The sequence below is a fragment of the Sitophilus oryzae genome, unplaced genomic scaffold, assembly GCF_002938485.1.
Source record: "Sitophilus oryzae breed Bouriz unplaced genomic scaffold, Soryzae_2.0 scaffold_1_pilon_pilon, whole genome shotgun sequence".
NCBI classification, from domain to species: Eukaryota; Metazoa; Arthropoda; class Insecta; order Coleoptera; family Curculionidae; genus Sitophilus; species Sitophilus oryzae.
The window spans coordinates 259,774-281,419 of record NW_022146725.1 but is presented as its reverse complement, the minus strand read 5'-3'; positions in this window follow the sequence as shown (position 1 = coordinate 281,419).

The window sequence follows — 21,646 nt, the reverse complement described above, 5'->3', positions numbered from 1 at the left end:
AAACTGACTAAAAGCAATGCTATTTTGAGGCAATCCGCCAATTATTCTTGCAAAATAACTGGGAACCAAAAGCTAATTTACAATCTAACAGCTAGGTAATATGCAATAACATCACTATCTACATCACTAATCACCTATTAATCTATTAAAATGTTGGACCGATTTTTGAAGTAATTTCGTGTGAGTCCATTAGACTTCTAAAGAAATTTATCTTGAAATAGTGAAGAAACATAAATACGGTATTCGAATATATCTCATTAGCAAACTCTAGTGCAGAACTTGTTTCATGTTAGGTTATATATTTATCCCAGAGTATTGTCAAGGTGTATGTGGCGCCATCTGTCGGAAAAGCAATAAACTAAACCGCAATGTGCCAAGAAACCTGGCGAATTCACCAGAAAGTAAAAGAAATACTACAGAATTCTAGAATAGAACTTTCCGGAAGATCCACAGCTATAGGAAAGGCGCGCGATCGGCAGTTGGGACAGTTTGAAGTTTGAATATACCGCGTTTGAATTGTTTAAATTAGTGGACCCACGGAGTCCGTAACAGTATATGTAATCAATGTCAAAAAATATGCTGGTGTTAAGGCTGTTTTATATCTTTTTTTGAAACAGCTGTATGTTGATCAAGCTAACTTCTGCCTTCTTCAATTACTTTTAGTTCTTTCCAAATTTCTACAGTACAATTTCTACTGACATTTTCATCTGCATTAACTTTTGCACTTTGAACATTAGATGGTACTAATTTTATTCTCGATTTAAGACAGTCATGACTATTTCCAAACAAAATTCCTTTGATCTAAGCGGGCCACTTTTTTATCGGAAATAGAGGCATTGGTAAACTTTACAGAATAAAATAAGTCGGTGACCGATGTGGAAAAACAACGTTTACGTGGCGTAAAATGTTAATATTATCGATATTGGGCAGAGTTACAAATATTTTGCCATTTAGGATAGGACTTTAACTGGAAATGAGTCGTTAATTAGTTGAAAATCTGATATATTAAATTAGAATTATTGTTAGCCCAGCACCCTATACCTGGTGCGTCTCAAAAGTGGCTCACCCCTATAACTTTTTTATCTTTTTAGATAAAAAACGAGATTTTGTATGTTAGTATATGATATAAATTAGGATTGATTGACGTATTCAATTGTTTTCGGTCACTTCCTGTTTCACCGGAAATAACTACAACTTTTGATTTTTAAATGACACCCTCGGTATTTTTTTACTTTATTCGATAGAGAATGACACTCTGAATAGAATGACATATCAAATGTCAACTTTTAACATTTTCGCATATGGTTTATTTGAAATTATAACTTGCGGTTCGTAACGAAAAACTGATTCGAAATACCAAGTGTGTGGTATCAAATTATTCGTAAAAAAATGTTTTTTCCAAATATGCTAATGAGTTTCATTTTTGTTCCACCCTCGTTCCATTTGAAAAAAATTAGATATGATTAACAATACGGTTTGAGTATTTTCTAACTGGCCAGGACAAGACACTAAAAATATTAGACTATCAAATCTATTTTTCCAAGACTCCTTGATTAAGAGTTAGTGCTTTTAACATAGCCATGACACTCTAGATTGCATTTTAAAAACAATTTTTTATTAAGCGAGAATGTCAAAAGTTGACATATGATATGTCATTCTATTCAGAATGTCATTTTCTATCAAATGAAGTAAAAAAATACCGAGGGCGCTATTATAAAATCAAAAGTTGTAGTCATTTCCGGTGAAACAGGAAGTGATCAAAAATAATTGAATATGTCAATCAATTCTAATTTATGTCATATAGTAACACACCAAATCTCGTTTTTTTATCTGAAAAAATAAAAAAGTTATAGGGGGGTGAGCCACTTTTAATACGCACTCGGTATAGACTGCTTCGTATTCTCAAAAGTTTGTGGGGGAATATATTAAAAGAATAATATAATAAATAATTGAAATTAATTCAATTTACGACATTCAGTTATTCAGTTCAGTCATCATAGAGGTAATCACAAGTAAGCCTGTTTAAGTAGATTCCTATAAAATTGCAGAAAACTGTATACTAAATTACACAAATCTGCATAAATATCAGCCCTTACACCATTCATTCCGATTCTGTATGTAAAATTACCTCCGGAAACATGACCGCCGTTTTATAGTTCGGTTGAGATTAAAAGGATTATTTTGGCCTATTAAGTAGGTAATCGATATTTTGTTCCATATATCGATGTATTTTACACATCTCTAAACATATATCTTCAATATAGTCGGGTAACATGTTTCCTTGCTTCTGTTTCTTTTGTCTGTTTCGTTTTTAGCGTTTAACTAAGCCAATAATTCAAGAAAATCGATAGTAAACTTGACGTGTTATGTCAAAATAGCTAAAAATAATTGAAGAAAACGTTTATTTATATCTCGAAAGTATTCGGTATATAATTCAGTTCAACTATTCGTATGTCAAAACATTTAAAATTAAGTCTTTTTGTTTATTTAAATAGTAGAAAGCGCATAAAAGCATAATTATGTAATCCAAATGTCCAGTTTTATTTTATCTGCTAAGATAAAATAAACTTACGTTTCAAATTAATATTATTGGTCATCATATTTTAGTACTTAGGTACTACAACACTAAAACTGAATAAATTTGGCAAAGAAAATAGAGTCCTGCTATTCTGGGTGCCAGCCTACTAAAGGATAGAAGACAATGAAAAAGCAACAGATCTAGCTAGAAAAGGAACGAACATATGTATAATTTAATATAACATATAAATAACATACATATACGGAGAATACATAATGAGTAGGGCGCTAGAAACATGGGAAGGAGGCATTTCAATAAATGGCCAAAAAATAAATAATCTACGCTTTCCAGATGATACAGCACTACTCGCTAACAGTCAAGAAGAGTTAATCAATTTAGTAAATAGGGTAGAAAACGAAAGCAATCGGCTCGGTCTGGAACTAAATACGCAAAAAAACAAAATTATGATAGTTGATAGGCAACATAACAACCATCCAAATATAAGTCATATCGACCGCTTTGAAGTCGTTAAGTCATACGTATACCTGGGGGATCACTATTGACAAATACAGGCACATCGGAAGAAGAGGTGAAGCGTAGGTGCAACATGGCAAAGGTAGCTGTTGGGAGACTGACCAAGATCTGGAAAGACCGCAAGATTTCAAGAGCCACCAAAAACCGACTAGTTAACTGTTTGGTACTCCCAATATTGACGTATAGCTGCGAATCGTGGACTCTCAGGCAGGCGGAACGTAAGAAGATCGATGCTACCGAGATGTATTGTTATAGACGTATGCTCCGTATCCCATGGACTGAACGCCGTACAAACGTTTCCATTATAAATGAACTTAATATTACTAACAGGCTTTCCTGTAAAATCCGACTAAAACAACTAAAATATTTTGGACATATAATGAGGAAAAGTCCGGACAATATGGAAAGACTCATAATCCAAGGCAAGGTGGGGGGACGTAGACGACGTGGCCGCTCTCCAACTCGATGGATAGACTAGATCACGACTAGCTGTAGCAAGCCAATGCACGATGTCATCGAGATGACAAAAGACAGAGGCGCATGGAGAAAAATCATCCATGATGTTACGCTGACCACTATACTCCCTAATGGGGGTCAGGACTGAAGAGAGAGAGGTACATATACCAGTTGTTTAAGATTTTCTCCGATAGAGGCAGCACCGGCGAAGAATGCACCTAGCCTATAAGACAATAATAATGTACAGCTGATTTAACAAAGCAATTGAAGGGGTGGCTGGTTCTGGGGGCAATAACCAGGCAGCTCCACTTTTTTTCGAAAATGAGATTTTTAATGAATTACCCTTTAAATAAATTGACCGATCGTTTCCTGCAACAATCAGTTCTCTCAATATAACAGTACATAATGGGCGACGTTAGTTGTAACTGCTCTTTTTCGATTTCCCACAAATTTATTAAAATGGAGCTGCGTGGTTATTGCAGCCACCCCTTCAATTGTATCTGACTCAGAACATTTAAAAAGTAAAATAATTACTCCCCCAACTATCATTATTTCCACAATATTCTAAATGCTTTAAATATTATTCAAAACTGTAAAGAAAGTCTTTAAATCCACTCCGGCTGAAAACCCACGTCCCCTATTTACCCTCAGCCACAAAACTCCACTTTAGCTGCAGACGACCGTCGCCCTAACGACTGCAACTGTTCCTAACTGGAAAAAGGAAAGAGCTCTGGACGGATCGTGCCCGGAATCCGGATCGAAAACCGGAGTGGAGAAGCGTGTTTTCGATTCAATCAATCGCATTCATTCTAGTTGGTCTTCTGCTGCGGCTACCTGTTGTGGCGAACGTACAACTAGTAAATAAACGAGATATCTCCAGATTTGTAGCATTAAATTATCAGGATTTTCTCTAAAATAGAAAACTATACTTTTATATACAATACCAAAGCCGGAAAAGTTAATATTTGGATTTTAGATACTAAGGATATACACTCTAGGGTTAGGTTAGATTAGGCCAACCGCCCTCTATTCCAGAGGACAGTCCTCTTTTTGATCTCACTGTCCTCTTTTCTGTCACGTATTGAAAAGTCCTCTTTTTTACATACCATATTCAAAATCTAGAAAATATTAGTCTATCGCCACAATTCCTTAAAAAAAATTAATTTGTGTCTTTCGCTACTCCCACTCGTTTGTACAGAAAAGAAAATGAAAAAATATTTATGTACAAGAAATATTTGTAGAAGCGATAAACATGTTTAACTATTTTATGTTTATTTACTGTTAGCTTATGTTTTGAAAACAAAATTGTTGAAAATAGTTTGTTTTATTTTAACAAGTTTTGAGTATAAAATTTTTAAGTAAGCTGCCGTTATCGCATACCGTTATTGACATAACTCTTTGATAAATACTGACATTTGGGCGAGGTTTCAATAGTATATATTAAACAACGAGTTTCGTAAACGGCGTTTTGCACACGAGTTCGACAGTTTGCTGGCTCGAGCCGCAGGCAAGAGCCACAAGTTGAATGAGTGTACAAAGAAGTTTTCGAACGAGTTTTTTACACTATTTTTTCTACGACTACAAATTAACAGCAGACTCAGTTTTTGCCAGTTTTGTGAAATAATTTGCGATGTAATGATGACACTTTTCTAACGACTGCGTTGCGTTTGGCGTTTCACCTAAATATTGGAGGTTAAAAAGGTTAGAAATTGACACATGTTGTGTGTACTAAGAGTAAGCGTGCGCAAAAGTTGCACACTACAAAATTTGCGCACGGTGTGTGAAAAATGTCACTTTCAGATTGACTTTAGCGTGCGTTTTTTAACGTTTTACATAGCAGTCGTAGAAAAAACATTATTGTTTGGTCAGAACCATGTCAATATTTTGTTTTATGACCCATGTCAACACATGCCTTGGTCAATTTTTAAGAGCAAAATGAACTTGCCACAAACCTTTTGCAATGTTTTCAATAATCGTTACTTTTTGATGTTATTCTTCATAATGAAGGGGTGGCTTTGGTGATTATTTTTGTGTACAATTGAATATGATTCTTAGTGTCGAAGATTGTACAAAAAATATTGTTGAAGATGGCCGAAATTATGAATATTCGCTTGGTTCTTGAAGAAGAATGGGGAAAAATAACACAATATATTTGCAGCCTCATTTAAAGTACAGACATTTATAGGAGAGCAGCCGGAGGAGATAATACAAAGTATTATAGAGTACATTTTACAAGTTTGTTTTGTAACATTTGGTCATTACAGTTATTTTTTTTAATATCCCTAGTTTTGTTAGTGTTACTAATATTTATCAAAACCAAGCATGTAACGCGTTTTTAACATTTTTTTTAATTTCATTATAGATTTCTAATTAGTGTCGATATGATAGTATGACAATAGTCACTAAAGCCAACTCGTGATATTAAAAAATAACATCATAAAGTAATGATAGTGGAACAAATTGCAAATTGTTGGCGTTAAGTTAATTTCGCTCTTAAAAATTAACTTACAAATGTTGACAAATGTTGAACAAATGTTGATATGGGTCAAAAAACAAAATGCTCAGGAGAAAAATCGAAAAATAATGTTTTAGGAAAACTTACTCACAAAATTATTGCACAGGGTGTTTTAAAATTAGGACAAAAAATAATCCTTCAATTAATCCTGTATAATAAGCCACATGCTAAAATTTATAAAAAACTGAGTTTATGAATTAAGGTTAATAGATTTATATACAGTTTGCTAAAAAAATTATGAAAATAGGGTGAAAAGTAAAAAAAATATAACACTTTAAACTTGACGAAAAAAAAATTGTGTTGCGTTTTTTTTGCATTGGATAAAATAAAAAACTATTCTATAAAAAATTAGCATCAATGACGTGTTTTCATGTTAAACGGGCTCTTCATGTAACGATATGGTTTGCAGGCCAAATCGAGCAGTTCAGATCTTACGGTCAAATCGGTAACATTTTTTTCATGCAGGTTCAAAATTATTACTATACAGGGTGTCCCTGGATGAGCGTGCATTAGAAGTTTCTAGAGAATTACAACATCTAGCTCGGAGATTTTTTGCACATCCTAGTTTCACAACGAGATCTATTGATTAAAAATATTTTCAATATGGCGGCACTTCCGGAAATACCGGAAGTTGACAGCAACTTTCTTATTTTAAATGGCTGCCCCCATTTTTTATTTTGTACTTAAATTCTCTGTAAAATTTTATAAATTTTTATATTAAACACTCTATATCTAACATTAACCGTTTTTGAGAAAAAAAAATATTTAAAATTTTTGAACGAAAAAAACTGCCTGTCAAAAATATGTGTATAGCCTTAACGTCAAATTTAATGATTACCGCAGCACCACAGCCACTGTGCCATAAAGAGAAAACATGTGGCTATCTATTTCAAAAATTAAATTGTTCGAATGTCATATAATAATGGCAGCAGCTGTCATAGAATTGAGCCATTAAAAAATTATCATAAATTATTTTTTTTTCGAATGGAAACCCACTTTTTTATTGCACTAGTGAAAAGGCTTTTCAATTCTTTACTTTTTAACTATACATATTCCTATACCCAAAATAAATCGTTTTTGAGTTATTTAAAATTTAGTTTAAAAGCGTATATTTTTCGTGATTTTAACCAGTAGCCTATGACTTTAAACGTCAAGTGATGTAAAACAATAAATCTGGCCATGTCATATTGTGACGCTTTGTTCAAAAAGCAGCATCATTTTCGAGCCAACTTTGCGCTGTTTTTTTTTCGATCATACGGAATATTATTAATAATATCAACTATTAGATACCTATCACTAAAGAGCGAAAATACGAGCGAAAAATATAATTTTTATAAATACACTTTTTAAACCCTTAGGGGGGGGGGGGCAGGCAGTATTTATACTAAGGAAATTCAAGTAATCCGTTTTCTGACAGATGGAAATAAATTGTCTGGCCATTTGACACTTAATGTCAAAGGAAGCTAGATAAAATCAAGAAAAATACAAGTTTTCAATCTCTAATCTTAAATAACTTAAAAACGATTTATTTTAGGTATAGGAACATGTATAGTTAAAAAGTAACGAATTGAAAAACCATTTCATTAGTGAAATAAAAAAAGTAGGTTTCCATTTGAAAAAAATGATTTATGATAATTTGTTAATCATTCAATTCCATGACAGCTACCGCCATTATTATATGACATTTGAACAATTTAATTTTTGAAATAGATAGCCAAATGTCTTCAATGATGTGCAAAAAATCTCCGATCTAGATATTGTGGTTCTCTAGAAACTTCTAATGCACGCTCAGCCTGGGACACCCTGTATAATAAACAAATTATTAATAAATATGTATTACTACATATTTTATTAAAGTAAAAAATAAACATGGCGTCTAATGTAATGGCCTGAAAAATAAAAAATTGGCTGCTGTTTGGATTTTAAATTATGGAATTTAGAGAAAATAGATTTATAGTAATTTTTAGATTTATAATTATTTTTTATACAAGACGATAATGCAATTTTATCGTCGTGTATAAAACAATATTTTTTTTCCATAGCGAGTTACGTTTTAAAAAATATTCAGAAATTATTATTTCAAGGAATTTATTACGAGTAGAAAAAATATTGTGCTGGGTTGGCGTTGGTTTCTATGTAATTTGACAAATAAATAAAGCTGTCTCTTTAGCTGTCAGTTTTGAGTCAATATTTTTTAATTCTCTTTCGTCTCGATTGCTGATTGAATTGGAGCCAGAAATGGCTCAAAACGAAATAAGTAAATTACCAACAGATATTCAGGCTGAGGCGGCAAACGCCATATCCAAACTACTTCCATTTAAATCTCGAATAACTTATTAAAAGGAATACAAACGTTTCCAAAAATGGAAGCAGTTAAAAAACATGCGAGAAGAAATAAAGTTTTTAACCTATCCTAGCTGTTAAAGTATCATTTAATCTGCCCTTGCGGTTATAGTACTATTTTATCTACTATTTTTGATAGATATAAAGCAATTTTAACAGTTGCTATGGAAAAAAACACTTTTATTAGCTTCACATGTATGTTTCTAAGTAACGGAATCTTTGAACCTTTATTTTTATCACCCATTTCAAGACCTCAGATTTAGAAAAAGTTACGAGTAGTTTTTGTGGAGTGGTTTCCTTAGAAGCTATTTTTTCCAAGAGTAGATATTGGAGGGTAGTTACTGTGAGAGTAGATTTTTCTAGGCAGTTTTTCAGGGTATTATATCTGAAGGGCTAACAATGACGTGACAAGAAACATTAGATATATCTTCCAGTTCTTAGCGATATTAAATATTCAACTTTAAAAAGGCCACGGCCTCTTATTTTATTGCGTTCTATACACACTTCCGAATTACATTAGACGTTCGGCAGCAACTACGCCATATTACTGAAAAGAAACCGAAATAACGTAATGGTTAACGATTTCGCTGGAAACGGCGGTATAAAATTAAATTTATCACCCTCGAACGTGACGATACACAATAACACGCTTTTGCCAGAGGACGTAGTAAAGTTTGTCGGGGCAAAAAATTACGTTACGGACCTGTCCCGTCAGCCAAAATAAAATCGAGTGCGTGTTGTTTTTTCCTTCTCCAATTCCTATTTTCTACTTAATGCGACTTGCTGGCTTTATTTACGTTATTTTTGAAAACATCTTGTAACAGGAGAGCATAATGTCTCGACAAATTCGTATCGAATGGACGTTGATGAAGTAATTTATTTTTTGTTAGAAATCGTCTTTCAAATCGATGGGATGGTCATAACATAATACTGTATAAAAAAATAATTAGTTTTCGAGTTCGGTTTATAAGAGCCATATATAAACAAGGATAAGAGTAAGTAGATACTTTGGTGGATTCATCATTCACATCTCATTTTATGAAATACAACCGGAAGAAACAAGCGATTGTAAAAACTTAAAACTTTTAAGGCAACCTACGTAAGAAACAAAAAGAGGTGATAAATGATAACAAAACATCTTTGGCAATCCAGGTAGATGGCAAAAGATTGATGAGAGAATGATGTCAGAAATTTCAGAGCATTTGAGGTCCAAGCAGCACAACATAAAATGGTCGGAAGCTCGGGTTGTTCACAAGGAACCTCATTGGAAAAAATGTAAATTTAAAAAATCGTTTTTATATCAAGCATCTTTGGCAATCCAAACAAGGAATGCCAGATTGAAAATCATAGTACAGTGCGGAAACAATAGATAGTAATTTCATATTTATTCTGTAAACTTTGTCATTTCTATCGGGTCTTAGTTACGAAAATAACGTCAAATTTTGTAATCTACGGATTATAACTTCCATCTATAAATAAATATAACATATCCCGATATAAGGCTATTCCAGAAAGACAAGTCTAAAAAAAATTAACCTATGTCACTTTCTGAAAAGCACATGACAGTCCCATCAAGATCTGTTCAGCTGTTTCGAGTTTCGAGGATTAGGACAAACGCTTATGTTAAGAAATAAATCTATGAACTTTAAAAAACTTCATTTTAAATATTCATCAAAATAAAACATTACAAACACTAATATAAATAAATAAAAAAATCTAAAAAGATAAAATAAAAATAATATCAAAAACTGAATGAATCTCTTAAAACACTTATACTCACAGTGATGTGGAAAATAAATATATTTCTAGATACATGAAATTGATCCATAAAATCATAAAGATAAGCCAATAGATTTACTATTGACTATTTACTGTAGATTCCGCAGAAATGTTGAATTCAGTTTAATAAATATACTGCTATTTTAATTAATAGTTAGCTATTTATTGCTAACATTACATGTAAATAAAAAATAAACTTATTTTTAATATCTAATATTAAAAAAGCGTAATAATAAGGTTAGCAGTTCATATTAATAAGAATAATCTAGGTTAAAAGTCTATATAGAACACAATAAAAAGAATTAGAAAGTGGAAATAATACAGAAGATGTTATAACAATTATAAACTCGTTAAACTGAAATGAAACTCGTTAACCCTCTATTAATAGTTTTTTAGTCTAACGAAGTTCGATGAATCTGTCATTGTGTAAAATAACAAAAGATATAGCTTCCAAGAAATCGAAACATCTTAACCCGATGTCTTAGAATTCTTTGATCGGTTGGATCGCTAGATTTTAAAATTTTAAATGGGTTGATGTTTACAGACTATTGAACAGATGGATTAATTCTTTTTATTAAGATGCTGCACAAGATGTAATTTAATTGCATTTATTTTTTTAGTTTTAAACTATTAAAAATCTCAGAAATTACTTTCGAACAATCATGCTCAATAATTGGTTGTAATATGATTTACAAATTGATTAGTAGTGACCAGTAGATACATATATTCTTTATAATGAAATAGGTACTAATTTTATTTTCATTTTATATGATTTGGATGCCTGTTATTTTTTTATTTTTTATGTTTTCTTTTTAGTTCGGTTTTGATGAATTGGCGATAGAGTTTTTCATTCTTTGTTCTTTATTTAAAGCGTTCTGCATTAGCGCAACACTTTTTTTTGTTTTAATGATCTTAATTATAATTTGATGCAGCCCAAACTGGTTATTTTGGTTTTACTTCTGAACTGGTATGCATATTTTCATCTATAAGTTTGTATCATTTGAATAGCGGTTTAGGTAAAGCATCGAGCTCATTGGCCAGCTCAGAATTTAGAGATAGTTGATTTTTTTGTTGGCTATACAAGGTAGAGTATACCGTTTTATATTAACTCTTTTATATAAAAACGGAAATTAGAGTTAATATAAAACCGTATACTATTCTAGCTTCATAATATTATAATGTTTTTTTTTTAATTTTTAATAAAAAACGATAATTCTATCACCCGGACGGATAGCCCTGGCAGCTGTGGCCATTAAACCAAAATATTACTATACAGGTTGTCCCAGAAAGAAGTGCAAGTATTTTAAGGGGTGGAAGTTATCGATAAAAGAAACATATTTTCTCTTTGTCGTTTTTCAAATAAGTCCAAAATAACGGAGTTATTTTACTTTGAAAATTTCCAAAAAAAAAAATGATTTTTTGCTAAAATTTTGAGAACCACTGGATCTTTTCTGGATTTTCTTTCTTGTAAATTTAATCTAATATCCATGTTGCCATATTATCAAGAAATTATGTTTTTAACTAAAAACTAAAATTTCCAAAAATTTCGAATTTTCAAAAATATTTTTTCGCAAAAAAAAACTCATAGGCGTGTTTCTGGATTTGAATTATACTACCAGTTAAAATACTTGCACTTACTTCTGGGACACCCATCTCTGATTAGTACTAACCAACAATTTGTTTTGTGTGGTCTGTTTTTGTTTAAATGTTCTGTTCATTATTCATTATTTATACTGATTTACAGAAATTGTATTACCTAATTATATGAATATTCTCGTTGATTATTGGTTTGAAATAAATATGACAGTGTCGTCCAATGAAAATACGAGTTACTAACTCTAAATTCTAATTTTGAGCTGGCAAATGAGCTAGATGCTTTACCTAGACCGTTATTCAGAAGCTACAAACCTATCGATGAAATTATGCAAAATTGAATTCCTAGAATGAGGATATTGGTACACATCAAGGTTTTGGTATATAAAGTATCAAGTTTATTATAGTGATTTTCCCAGCCGCGTATGGCACAGATCGTTACCCTCGTAGTCTTGCCACAAGCTTATTTTTCATCGGGGTAGATTATCACGAGATAGCGAAGTTAAATTCTTTGGTAAAGGGGTAGATCTACCCCGAATGGGGTAGCTGTGGCAACACTGCCGTTACCACTTTTCTTCTCGCTAGCATGTGACATGCTCATAGTGACATCGAAATGAATTTATTTAGAGGTCATTGATATTTTACTATAAACTAGCTAAATATTTTTGAATATTATTTTTATTTTTTTGTTCTTTGACATTGTAAACATTTATAAATGTTTATTTTAACAATAAGACTGACAATATTATTTGTATAATGTTTTGTATTATCTTTTGTTTGTTTGTTTGTGTACCTTGTTTTTTTACTTTGTTTGTTAGTTTACCTTTGTCTACAAATTGAAAAATTTTTTGACAATAAAGGCATTTATTTATTATTTATTTAGGTCGTGCGTCACGGCCGTCATTCAAGGCCGTGTACTATGTGTTACGGCTTTGAATTTTTACTCCCAACGCGCGTAAAGAAGTTTCACTTCAAAAATTGATTCATCTAATTCAATTAATAAAAATCCTAAACTTAGATACGGACTTAAAACAGTATAAAAATTAAGTCGTTTCCTGATTTTTCTTGTGTGTGTAATGTTAAAAATGATAAACGTTTGACAGTCGCATTTTTGGCTTTAAGATTGCAAAAGGAAAACCCATCTAACGATACCGAACACGGTGTTGAATTATTAAATAAAACGTATCGAAATTTATTCCACACATGCGAGCAGCAGCAAATTGACGGCACAAAGTTGAAAAACTCGTCGCGCAATCCAAACATTTATTTCCAATCGCTCATTCAATAAGTTTTTCGCACCGGTTCTAGCGTCCTTTTTATTTCAACGATCTAGTGTGACAGGTCGCAATTAACTAACCGGTATATGAAATTGACAAGGAGTAATAAGAAGTCAGAAAATTGACTCTCAAAGAGTATGAATGTTGCTATTACACCATACGTAGAAATATAAAAAAATAGAAAGCAAAGTCTCCATCAAGTTTTAACGGTATATGGTGTGACTGTGTTCTAACAGATATATATTTTTTATATTTTTTTTTATTCTATAACATAATTTTTCTGCTTTTATGTATATTATTATTCTAATTTATAGTAAATATTAACGTGCAAGAAAATTATGCCAAATCTATAAAAATGTCGAGCATGAGAATCAACATTATCCATGTCATTCTCCACGATACTGGCTCATTCAACTATAGGGTACTGACTAACATGTAGAATGCAGAATGAGTGGAAGGGGGGGTTAATCACCGCGACCTTATAGATCTATTGTGTCCCCCTTTCTTGAGTTATAATTCATCATACAGTCCCAGGACTTTTACAAAAGCCAGTATCTGTGACGGTTTTACAGAGAGTAGTTCTCCATCTCCAATATCAGTCGTATCAAAGATTATGGCACAAATGGTTGTCATTTCGGCGCACTCAGTGATGAGGTGGTTCTGGTGTTTCCCTATTTTCCCTACAAAATCTGCATTCGCCTTTTTTCTAAGCTTCCATCTACTGAGATGTTCCATTGAGGACACAGTGTCCTGTTGAAAACTCCGTGACAATCCGAAAATTGTTCTTATTTTTTTTTTAACTTTGAGTTAAAACTTGCGGATTTTTTGGGCCTTTCTGAGCATATTTTATGTTATTTGTTATTTATTCTACAAATAGTTTTGTTTGGAGGGAGTAAGTCTAGAAGGACCTGTGACAGAACTTGAATTAACAATGACATTATTGCTAATTTCAGAAAAAAAAGACTGTAAAATGGTTAGTCGTGCACAGAGCTGCAAGCTCACAGAAAACTTAAGTCTTTTTTTGATTTAAATCATTTTGATGACTTAAGTCATTTGATTTTAAGTCATTTTTCAAAAGCTGACTTAAGACTTAAAATTTAAGTCATTTTCAAAATGACTTGTGATTTAAATCTTTATTCCAAAATAGAAAAAGATTTAAGTCTTTTTATAAAAGACTTAGGTCATTAAAAAGACTTAAGTCCTTTTATAAAATGCTTAAGTCAGATTTTTATATATATTTTTGATGAATTTTTAACAGCAGTATTCCTTTTTAAACTGTTAGGCGGCAGCCAAGTAGCAGAAAAAAAAAAGACTCAATACCACTAGCAATTAAACTTTAGTTTTTCGGAACCGGTTTTGATTACTTGTCGTGTTACGCGTGCGTGTGAGTCTTTTGTCTTTCAAGTGAATCCCCGACTCCGTTATGTAGCCCAAAAGATCAACGAAAGAAGTTTATTTCGAATATATTGAAGAGTACCTTAAAATCCTCCAGCCCTTTAGCTTATGCCATCGATATATTACATAGTGATCAAAACACGTCAACCCTTTTTAATAGACATGTATTCGATGACATCTAAACTATAATGGATACATAAAGTAGATACCACAAAATTGGTTAAATTAAAAAAAAACATATTTTTGTGTTTGTAGTTGTTCTGAAAATTAACCGTTTTATTTTATGTGGTTTTAAAGGTACTTAAATTGAATTCTGGTTGTCTTGACTTGAGGAAAATTATATTGATTTAAGTCATTTTACTGACTTAACTTGGAGATCATCATGACTTAAGTCATAAAAACGACTGATTTAAGTTAAAGACTTAAGACTTAAATCATTTTGATTTTAGAAATGACTTAAAAATTAAGTCTTTTTAAAACTGACTTGTTGCAACGCTGGTGGTTTTAGTTTTTAGAAAATTTAGTTTTAGTTTTTAGAAAATGCCTTTCTGTTAACTTGAAGGTTCTTATTTCTTTCTTTATATTACTATGGCTAAACCTTTCATAATTTCAATTACATCAATTAAAGACACTTTACTTACTTAACTATCACAATAACTTTATGAAAACTTCGAACTCACCTGAAACAAAAAAGAGCATTAGAGAAAACATAAAACCACTAGTATCAAAATAATAGTAGTTGTAGAAATAATACAGGGTATTGTAATATTAAACTGTAATAACATAATATAAACAATAAAACAGAAAGTAGGTATATTGTTTTTAAGTGTGATGTCTTAATGGTTTAAATACTGCACCACAAAAAAACAGTCGTAAACGGGAGGCTAAACTTAGCGTTGCCAGCCGTCCTCTATTCCAGAGAACAGTCCTTTTTTCATCTCACTGTCCTCTTTTCTCTCGCGTATTGAAAAAGTCCTCTTTTTACATACCAAACTCAAAATCTAAAAAAATATTCGTCAATGAGGAAGATGCATATATTTTATTTTTCGCCAGAAACCGTTCAATTTATTAGAATAAATATGTGTAAATGCAAAAAAAAAACTTTTTTCTTGACAGCAGCACCACAATTTTATAAAACGGGCCATTAAAATACTATGGATAACGCAAACGACGCCTCGCGAATTGAAACGATATTCTATTGGTCTGACGTCACCCGCCGTTCTCGTCGACGCGCGATGGCCAGCAGCAGCCAGACGTGTTCCGTTTATGTACGTATTTAGGTGGCATACTAAGACATTTTTGTTGCTTTTAGCGTTGACTGAAGGAGCTTTTTATGTTTTTTTTTGTGCAGTTATTATTTGTATGTGTTGTGTGTTCTGAGAATTTTTTAAGTAATGGCAGATTCCGGGTTTGTAAAAGCACAATCAGGTAACTTGCCAAAAGTCGATGCTTTTATGTTGGCTGCTTTTATAAATACAAATTCCCAATTTATTGGTGCTGAATTACGAGGAAAAAAACAGAGAGGTATGTAACATTTATTCTTTGTAGTACTGAGGCATATTTAAGTATAAGTAGGTACCTACTGTTACGAACTTTTATATAGTTATAAATATTAATGTTATAAACTTATTTTTCAGATCAGGTAGGGAGACGTATGGAGATAATGCTGTAGGTTATGTAGAAGTGAAAAGAGACAAAAATATTTGTTTAGTACGTGGAAAAATAACTCCAGAGCATAGCGTGAAAAAGAAAGTTTTTTTTATATATTGACACCCCCTTACCCTTGTTATTTTTAAAGATTGTTTTTTTTTACGAAATTATAGGAAATAAATTGTGTCAGTAATGAAAATATTATACAAGGTGTCCCATAAGCAAACGCCAAAATTAAGTTACTTATTCTAGATATATTTCATGTATAATATCCTATACCTATCTTCAAATGTTTACGAAATATTGACAGTTGAAAACGAAAAATACCTACAATTTTCTGGACCACCTTTTTTGAGACACCCTGTATAACTAGAATTAATTTTAAAAGAGAGTATATGAAAAACCATGCAACTTTTTTATTTAATGTTTTCTTCTAAAACTTGCAGTTAAGGCTGTATGTGGGTGTGAAAATATAATGAATAACCCTGTACATTCAAATTTCATATACCTACCTATGTAAGACAATATACATAAATATATGAACTTACATCAAAATGATCTTCACTACAATAAATCGTAAAAATAGAGGATAATTTAACGTTTTTCTTTTCATCTCTTCTCATGGCCTTTGACCATTTTTTTATGTTTTCGCTCTCATCCATTACTATTTATAAATATCACTAATTACTAATTATGTATTAATTAACACAAATAACTAAAATTTTGACTCGGATTCAACAGCGTTTAAAAGCAAACTGTGTAAAATAAACACACGTCTGGCTATACTCAACCAGAAGAACGGCGGGTGACGTCACAGCGGCAAGGCGCGGTAGAGAGCGGTTGCCCGGCTATTTAAATTAACAATATTTAATTATTTTATATTAGAGGCATTTCTTAACCGATATCAACGATTTTTTTTTGTTCAATTTGTAATTATATGAACTATTTTTCAAAACCATTATTTAAAAACATGCATTTTCCTCATTGCCACAATGCTTTAAAAAATTGTTAATCCGTATCTTTCGCTACTCCCACTCGTTTGTACAGAAAAGAAATCGAAGAAATATTGATGTAAAAGAAATATTTGTGGAAGCGATAAACATTTTTATCAATTTTATGTTTACTTATTGTTGGCTTATGTTTTGAAAAAAAGTTTTGTTGAAAATGGTTTGTTTTATTTTAACTAGTTTTGAGTATAAATGTTTTTAAGAAAGTAAGAAAGACCATCAATCGCATACAATTGACACAGCTTTTTGGTAAATTCTAGGCATTTGGGCGAGGTTTCAAAAAATGTTTCGCATGTGCCCCTTTTTTACCCTCTCATTCTCTATTTTTTATTTTGAAATTTGGCAACCCTAGCTAAACTATCAATTTACAGCCTAGATTGTACAGAGTTGACCACAATTCAGAGATGCGTACAGTACAACTACAAAGATGTACCCACCCTAAATGCAGTTAGAAAGAAATAGATAAAAATTGTCTAGAGAAAATAAGTGAATTAACATTAATTTGACATAATTCCTAGAAAATCGCTAAATATCTATTTGTATTTTTACTGAAAACATTTATCGAATGAGTTTCCAATAAAGAGAAACGTTACAGACTTTTTCCGTTAATTTTGCGGTTTCGTCTTTTAAAAATCAAAAATAAATAACGGTTCGAATGCGATGAAAAACCGCGAATTCAAGTCCGTTAATTTCAGTCAAAAAAGCTTCTTGACGGCAAATTGGAATAGAGGTAAAAAGCGTGACAAGTCAAAAAAGGAAAGCGAAATAGATGAGAGAGGAACGTTAACAGATTTCACCTGAATTTTATGAATAAACACTGTTTTTTTTCTTTAGTCAGAGTTAAACGAGTGGGGGAAAATAACTAAAACGATTTTCTTTTGAAGTTGTTTTGAAATATGGATCTAAGTTTTACTGTAAATATCTGTTAAGTTTTCTATGAAGTTTCAAGAATTTTTGAAAGCTCAAAGTTTCGGGACGACTTGAGAACTGAAGATTACTTCTCGAGTTAAAATTTAAAGTACTTTCAATTGAAGTTTATTAAAAAATTAAAGTTAATGGAATGTAAACAAAAAGTTCGTTAAAGTGCACACTGTTAAGTAATAAATTCCAATTACTTTAAAGAAATACCTTTCATAATTCAATCAAACAAAAATTTGCTGATTTTTTATCGTATATTGTAATATTTCTGTGTTTGTATATCCGATCTTTAATTTATATATATTAATTTACTTACTAAAATGGTGTAAATATAAAAACAATAATTAAATAATTATTAGGTTGGTTACCAAAAAACCAAATCAAAATACTCAGCTGATCGTAAACCATCAGATAATAGGGCGAGTCTATAAATATAAATATATAGGAACCCTGATCAACTACAACAATGATTACTCATCAGAATTAAGAATGAGAATTGAAATAGCACGTAACACCTTTATTAAAATGAAGCAATTCTTTTGTTGCAAAAATTTAAGTAACCACCTTAAAAAACGAAAGCTAAGATGCTACATATTTACAATAATGCTCTATGGAATAGAAGCTGTCACTCTAATAAAACGAATTACCAATGAAGAAGTCTTACGAAGAGTCTCAAAAGATCTAGAACTGTCCCAAGAGGTGAAAATTAGAAAACTCCAATATATGGGCCACGTAATGAGAGGTACAAGATACAAGCTTCTACAAATAATTATCCAGGGTAAAATAATAGGGAAGAGAAGCATAGGAAGAAGACAGATGTCGTGGCTTCGAAATCTCAGAGAATGGTTCAACTGTATACATCAAACGACCTGTTCAGGGTAGCAGTCAACAAAATAAAATTAGTCATGATGGTCGCCAACCTTCCCAAGAAGTCGGCACCTTAAAAAGAGGAAGGTTGGTTTAAATATAAAAATGACAATTATACCATAATATGTTTCTCAAAAATGGCTCACCTCTATAACTTTTTTATATGTTCAGATAAAAAAGAAGATTTGGTACGTTAGTATATTATGACATTAATCAAAATTGATTGACGTATTCAATAATTGTTTTCGGTCACTTCCTGTTTCATATACCATAATATGTTTCTCAAAAATGGCTCACCTCTATAACTTTTTTATATATTCAGATAAAAAAGAAGATTTGGTACGTTAGTATATTATGACATTAATCAAAATTGATTGACGTATTCAATAATTGTTTTCGGTCACTTCCTGTTTCATATACCATAATATGTTTCTCAAAAATGGCTCACCTCTATAACTTTTTTATATGTTCAGATAAAAAAGAAGATTTGGTACGTTAGTATATTATGATATTAATCAAAATTGATTGACGTATTCAATAATTGTTTTCGGTCACTTCCTGTTTCATATACCATAATATGTTTCTCAAAAATAGCTCACCTCTATAACTTTTTTATATGTTCAGATAAAAAAGAAGATTTGGTACGTTAGTATGTTATGACATAAATCAAGATTGATTGACGTATTCAATAATTGTTTTCGGTCACTTTCTGTTTCACCGGAAATGACAACTTTTCATTTTTTCAAAGGCACCTACGGTATTTTTTTACTTTGTCTGATAGAAAATGACACTCTGAATATAATGACATATCATATGTCAACTTTTGACATTGGGCTTTTGGTTTATTTGAAACGGTAATAATGGGTTCATAACCACAATTTGACTCGAAATACCAACTGTGTGCTACCAAATTATTCGTAAAAAATGCTTCTTCCAAATATGCTCATAGGCCACCCTCGTTCCATTTGAAAAAAAATGAGATATGATTAAAAATTCGGTTTCGGCATCTTTTAACCGGCAAGTACAAGACACGAAAAACATTAGAAAATAGCCTCTTTGATTAAAAATTAATGTTTTTAACAAAGCCATGGCACTCTAAATTGAAATTTGAAATACGATTTTTTAAGCAAAAATGTCAACAGTTGACATATCCAGGGGAAAAACATGATAAGCGCCATTTTACTAATTTTACAGGAGACCACTAGAAGGCTAGTAGTTATCAGGTGTATTCTATATTTTTACGATGCATATACATATCATAGGATTTAACAAGTTATTGCACTGCAGAGGTTATACATTTTGTAGGGACCAGTTAGACCTACTATAATATTGTAAAATCCTAAAATTAAGAAACTGGCGCTTATCAAGTTATTCCCCTGGACCTTTCATATGATATCATCCTATCCAGAGTGTCACTTTGGTTAATGACACCAGGGGTGCCATTTAAAAATCAAAATTTGTAGTCATTTCCGGTGAAAAAGGCATTCTAATGATAGAATGACAATGTCCTAGCGTAAATAAATCTAATATAAGATTTAAATTTAAAAATTAAAGAGTAAGAATTGAGGTGAAATTATTACAGAGGGTACCATTACTACAGACAAAGGATTTGTTTAACATTTGACAAATTAAATTGCAGCAAATGCATTTTTTGTTGAAATACCTTTTTATCCTTAATGACCTACTGGTTTCTGATTTGGTATAACTGGCGGAGTGATTTTTTGAGCCTGAGGATGGGATCTGATTCCCGAAACATGTTGCCCCCCTTATTTAATTAGTAAAAAATTAAAATATTTTTTTTAACACAACACTGTAAGTTTGAGTCTCCTTTTCCTTCAGTAGAGGATTTTAACTAATTATTATGTACTCACACTGGATCGCTGAAGGAATCAGCAAAAAGCAAAAGGTCGGACCAAAAGCAAAGGCATGTCTTCTTCAAAAGCGAATATCTCCAACAAAAATAAAGCTAGTGAGATGAACCAAAAAAGTAAACTATAAAGAAAGGATGTACCTAAATAACAAAATGATTTTTAAATCCCTTGCTGTCTTAACATACTCCACTGTGTGTTTCAAACTTTCACCAAAATATTAACATTTTGTTTTCCCTCGTATAATTGACACATGGGAACTTTCATTTTTAATTTAGAAAGATATACTAAAAAGTCAAACAATTTTGCTACATACTGCTTAAAAAATAATCAAAATCGGCCCACTAGAACAAAATATATTAAACTTTAAATCACATTAAAATTCTAAGCTGCCCGTTTTTCGTGCCGATGAGTGTATCTTGGTAAGTATTGTTTAGATTTTCCACACCAGTCGACTGGAATCGACTGGAAGTCGACACATTCATATAGTATTGTTTCAATTTATAAAACCAATGTTATTTATACGTTAGGGCATCTCGTTTATATCTCTGAAGCTGTATATTAATAATCACTACATAAGTACGAACGTGAAGCCTACGATTATTATCTGTTTATTTATCAGAAACTTCTCAACCAAAACTCCAGCTTTCCACGGTGCGTATACCGTCGTCTCGAGGGGAGATATATCTCCCCTGGGCCATATAAATGACGCAAAACGGGGGGAACGTAACGACTAGGGGCATTATATTGATATTAAGGAATGCTTGTGAACCACTGTCAACATATTTCCGACATATATCTATATTTTGCGTGCCTTATACGCGACGCAGTATCCATACTTTCTTACCTAGAGGACGCCGCGTGAATATATCATAACACCCCAAAAGACAGAGCGGTAGCAGAGGCGGACCTAGATTCTTTTTGAA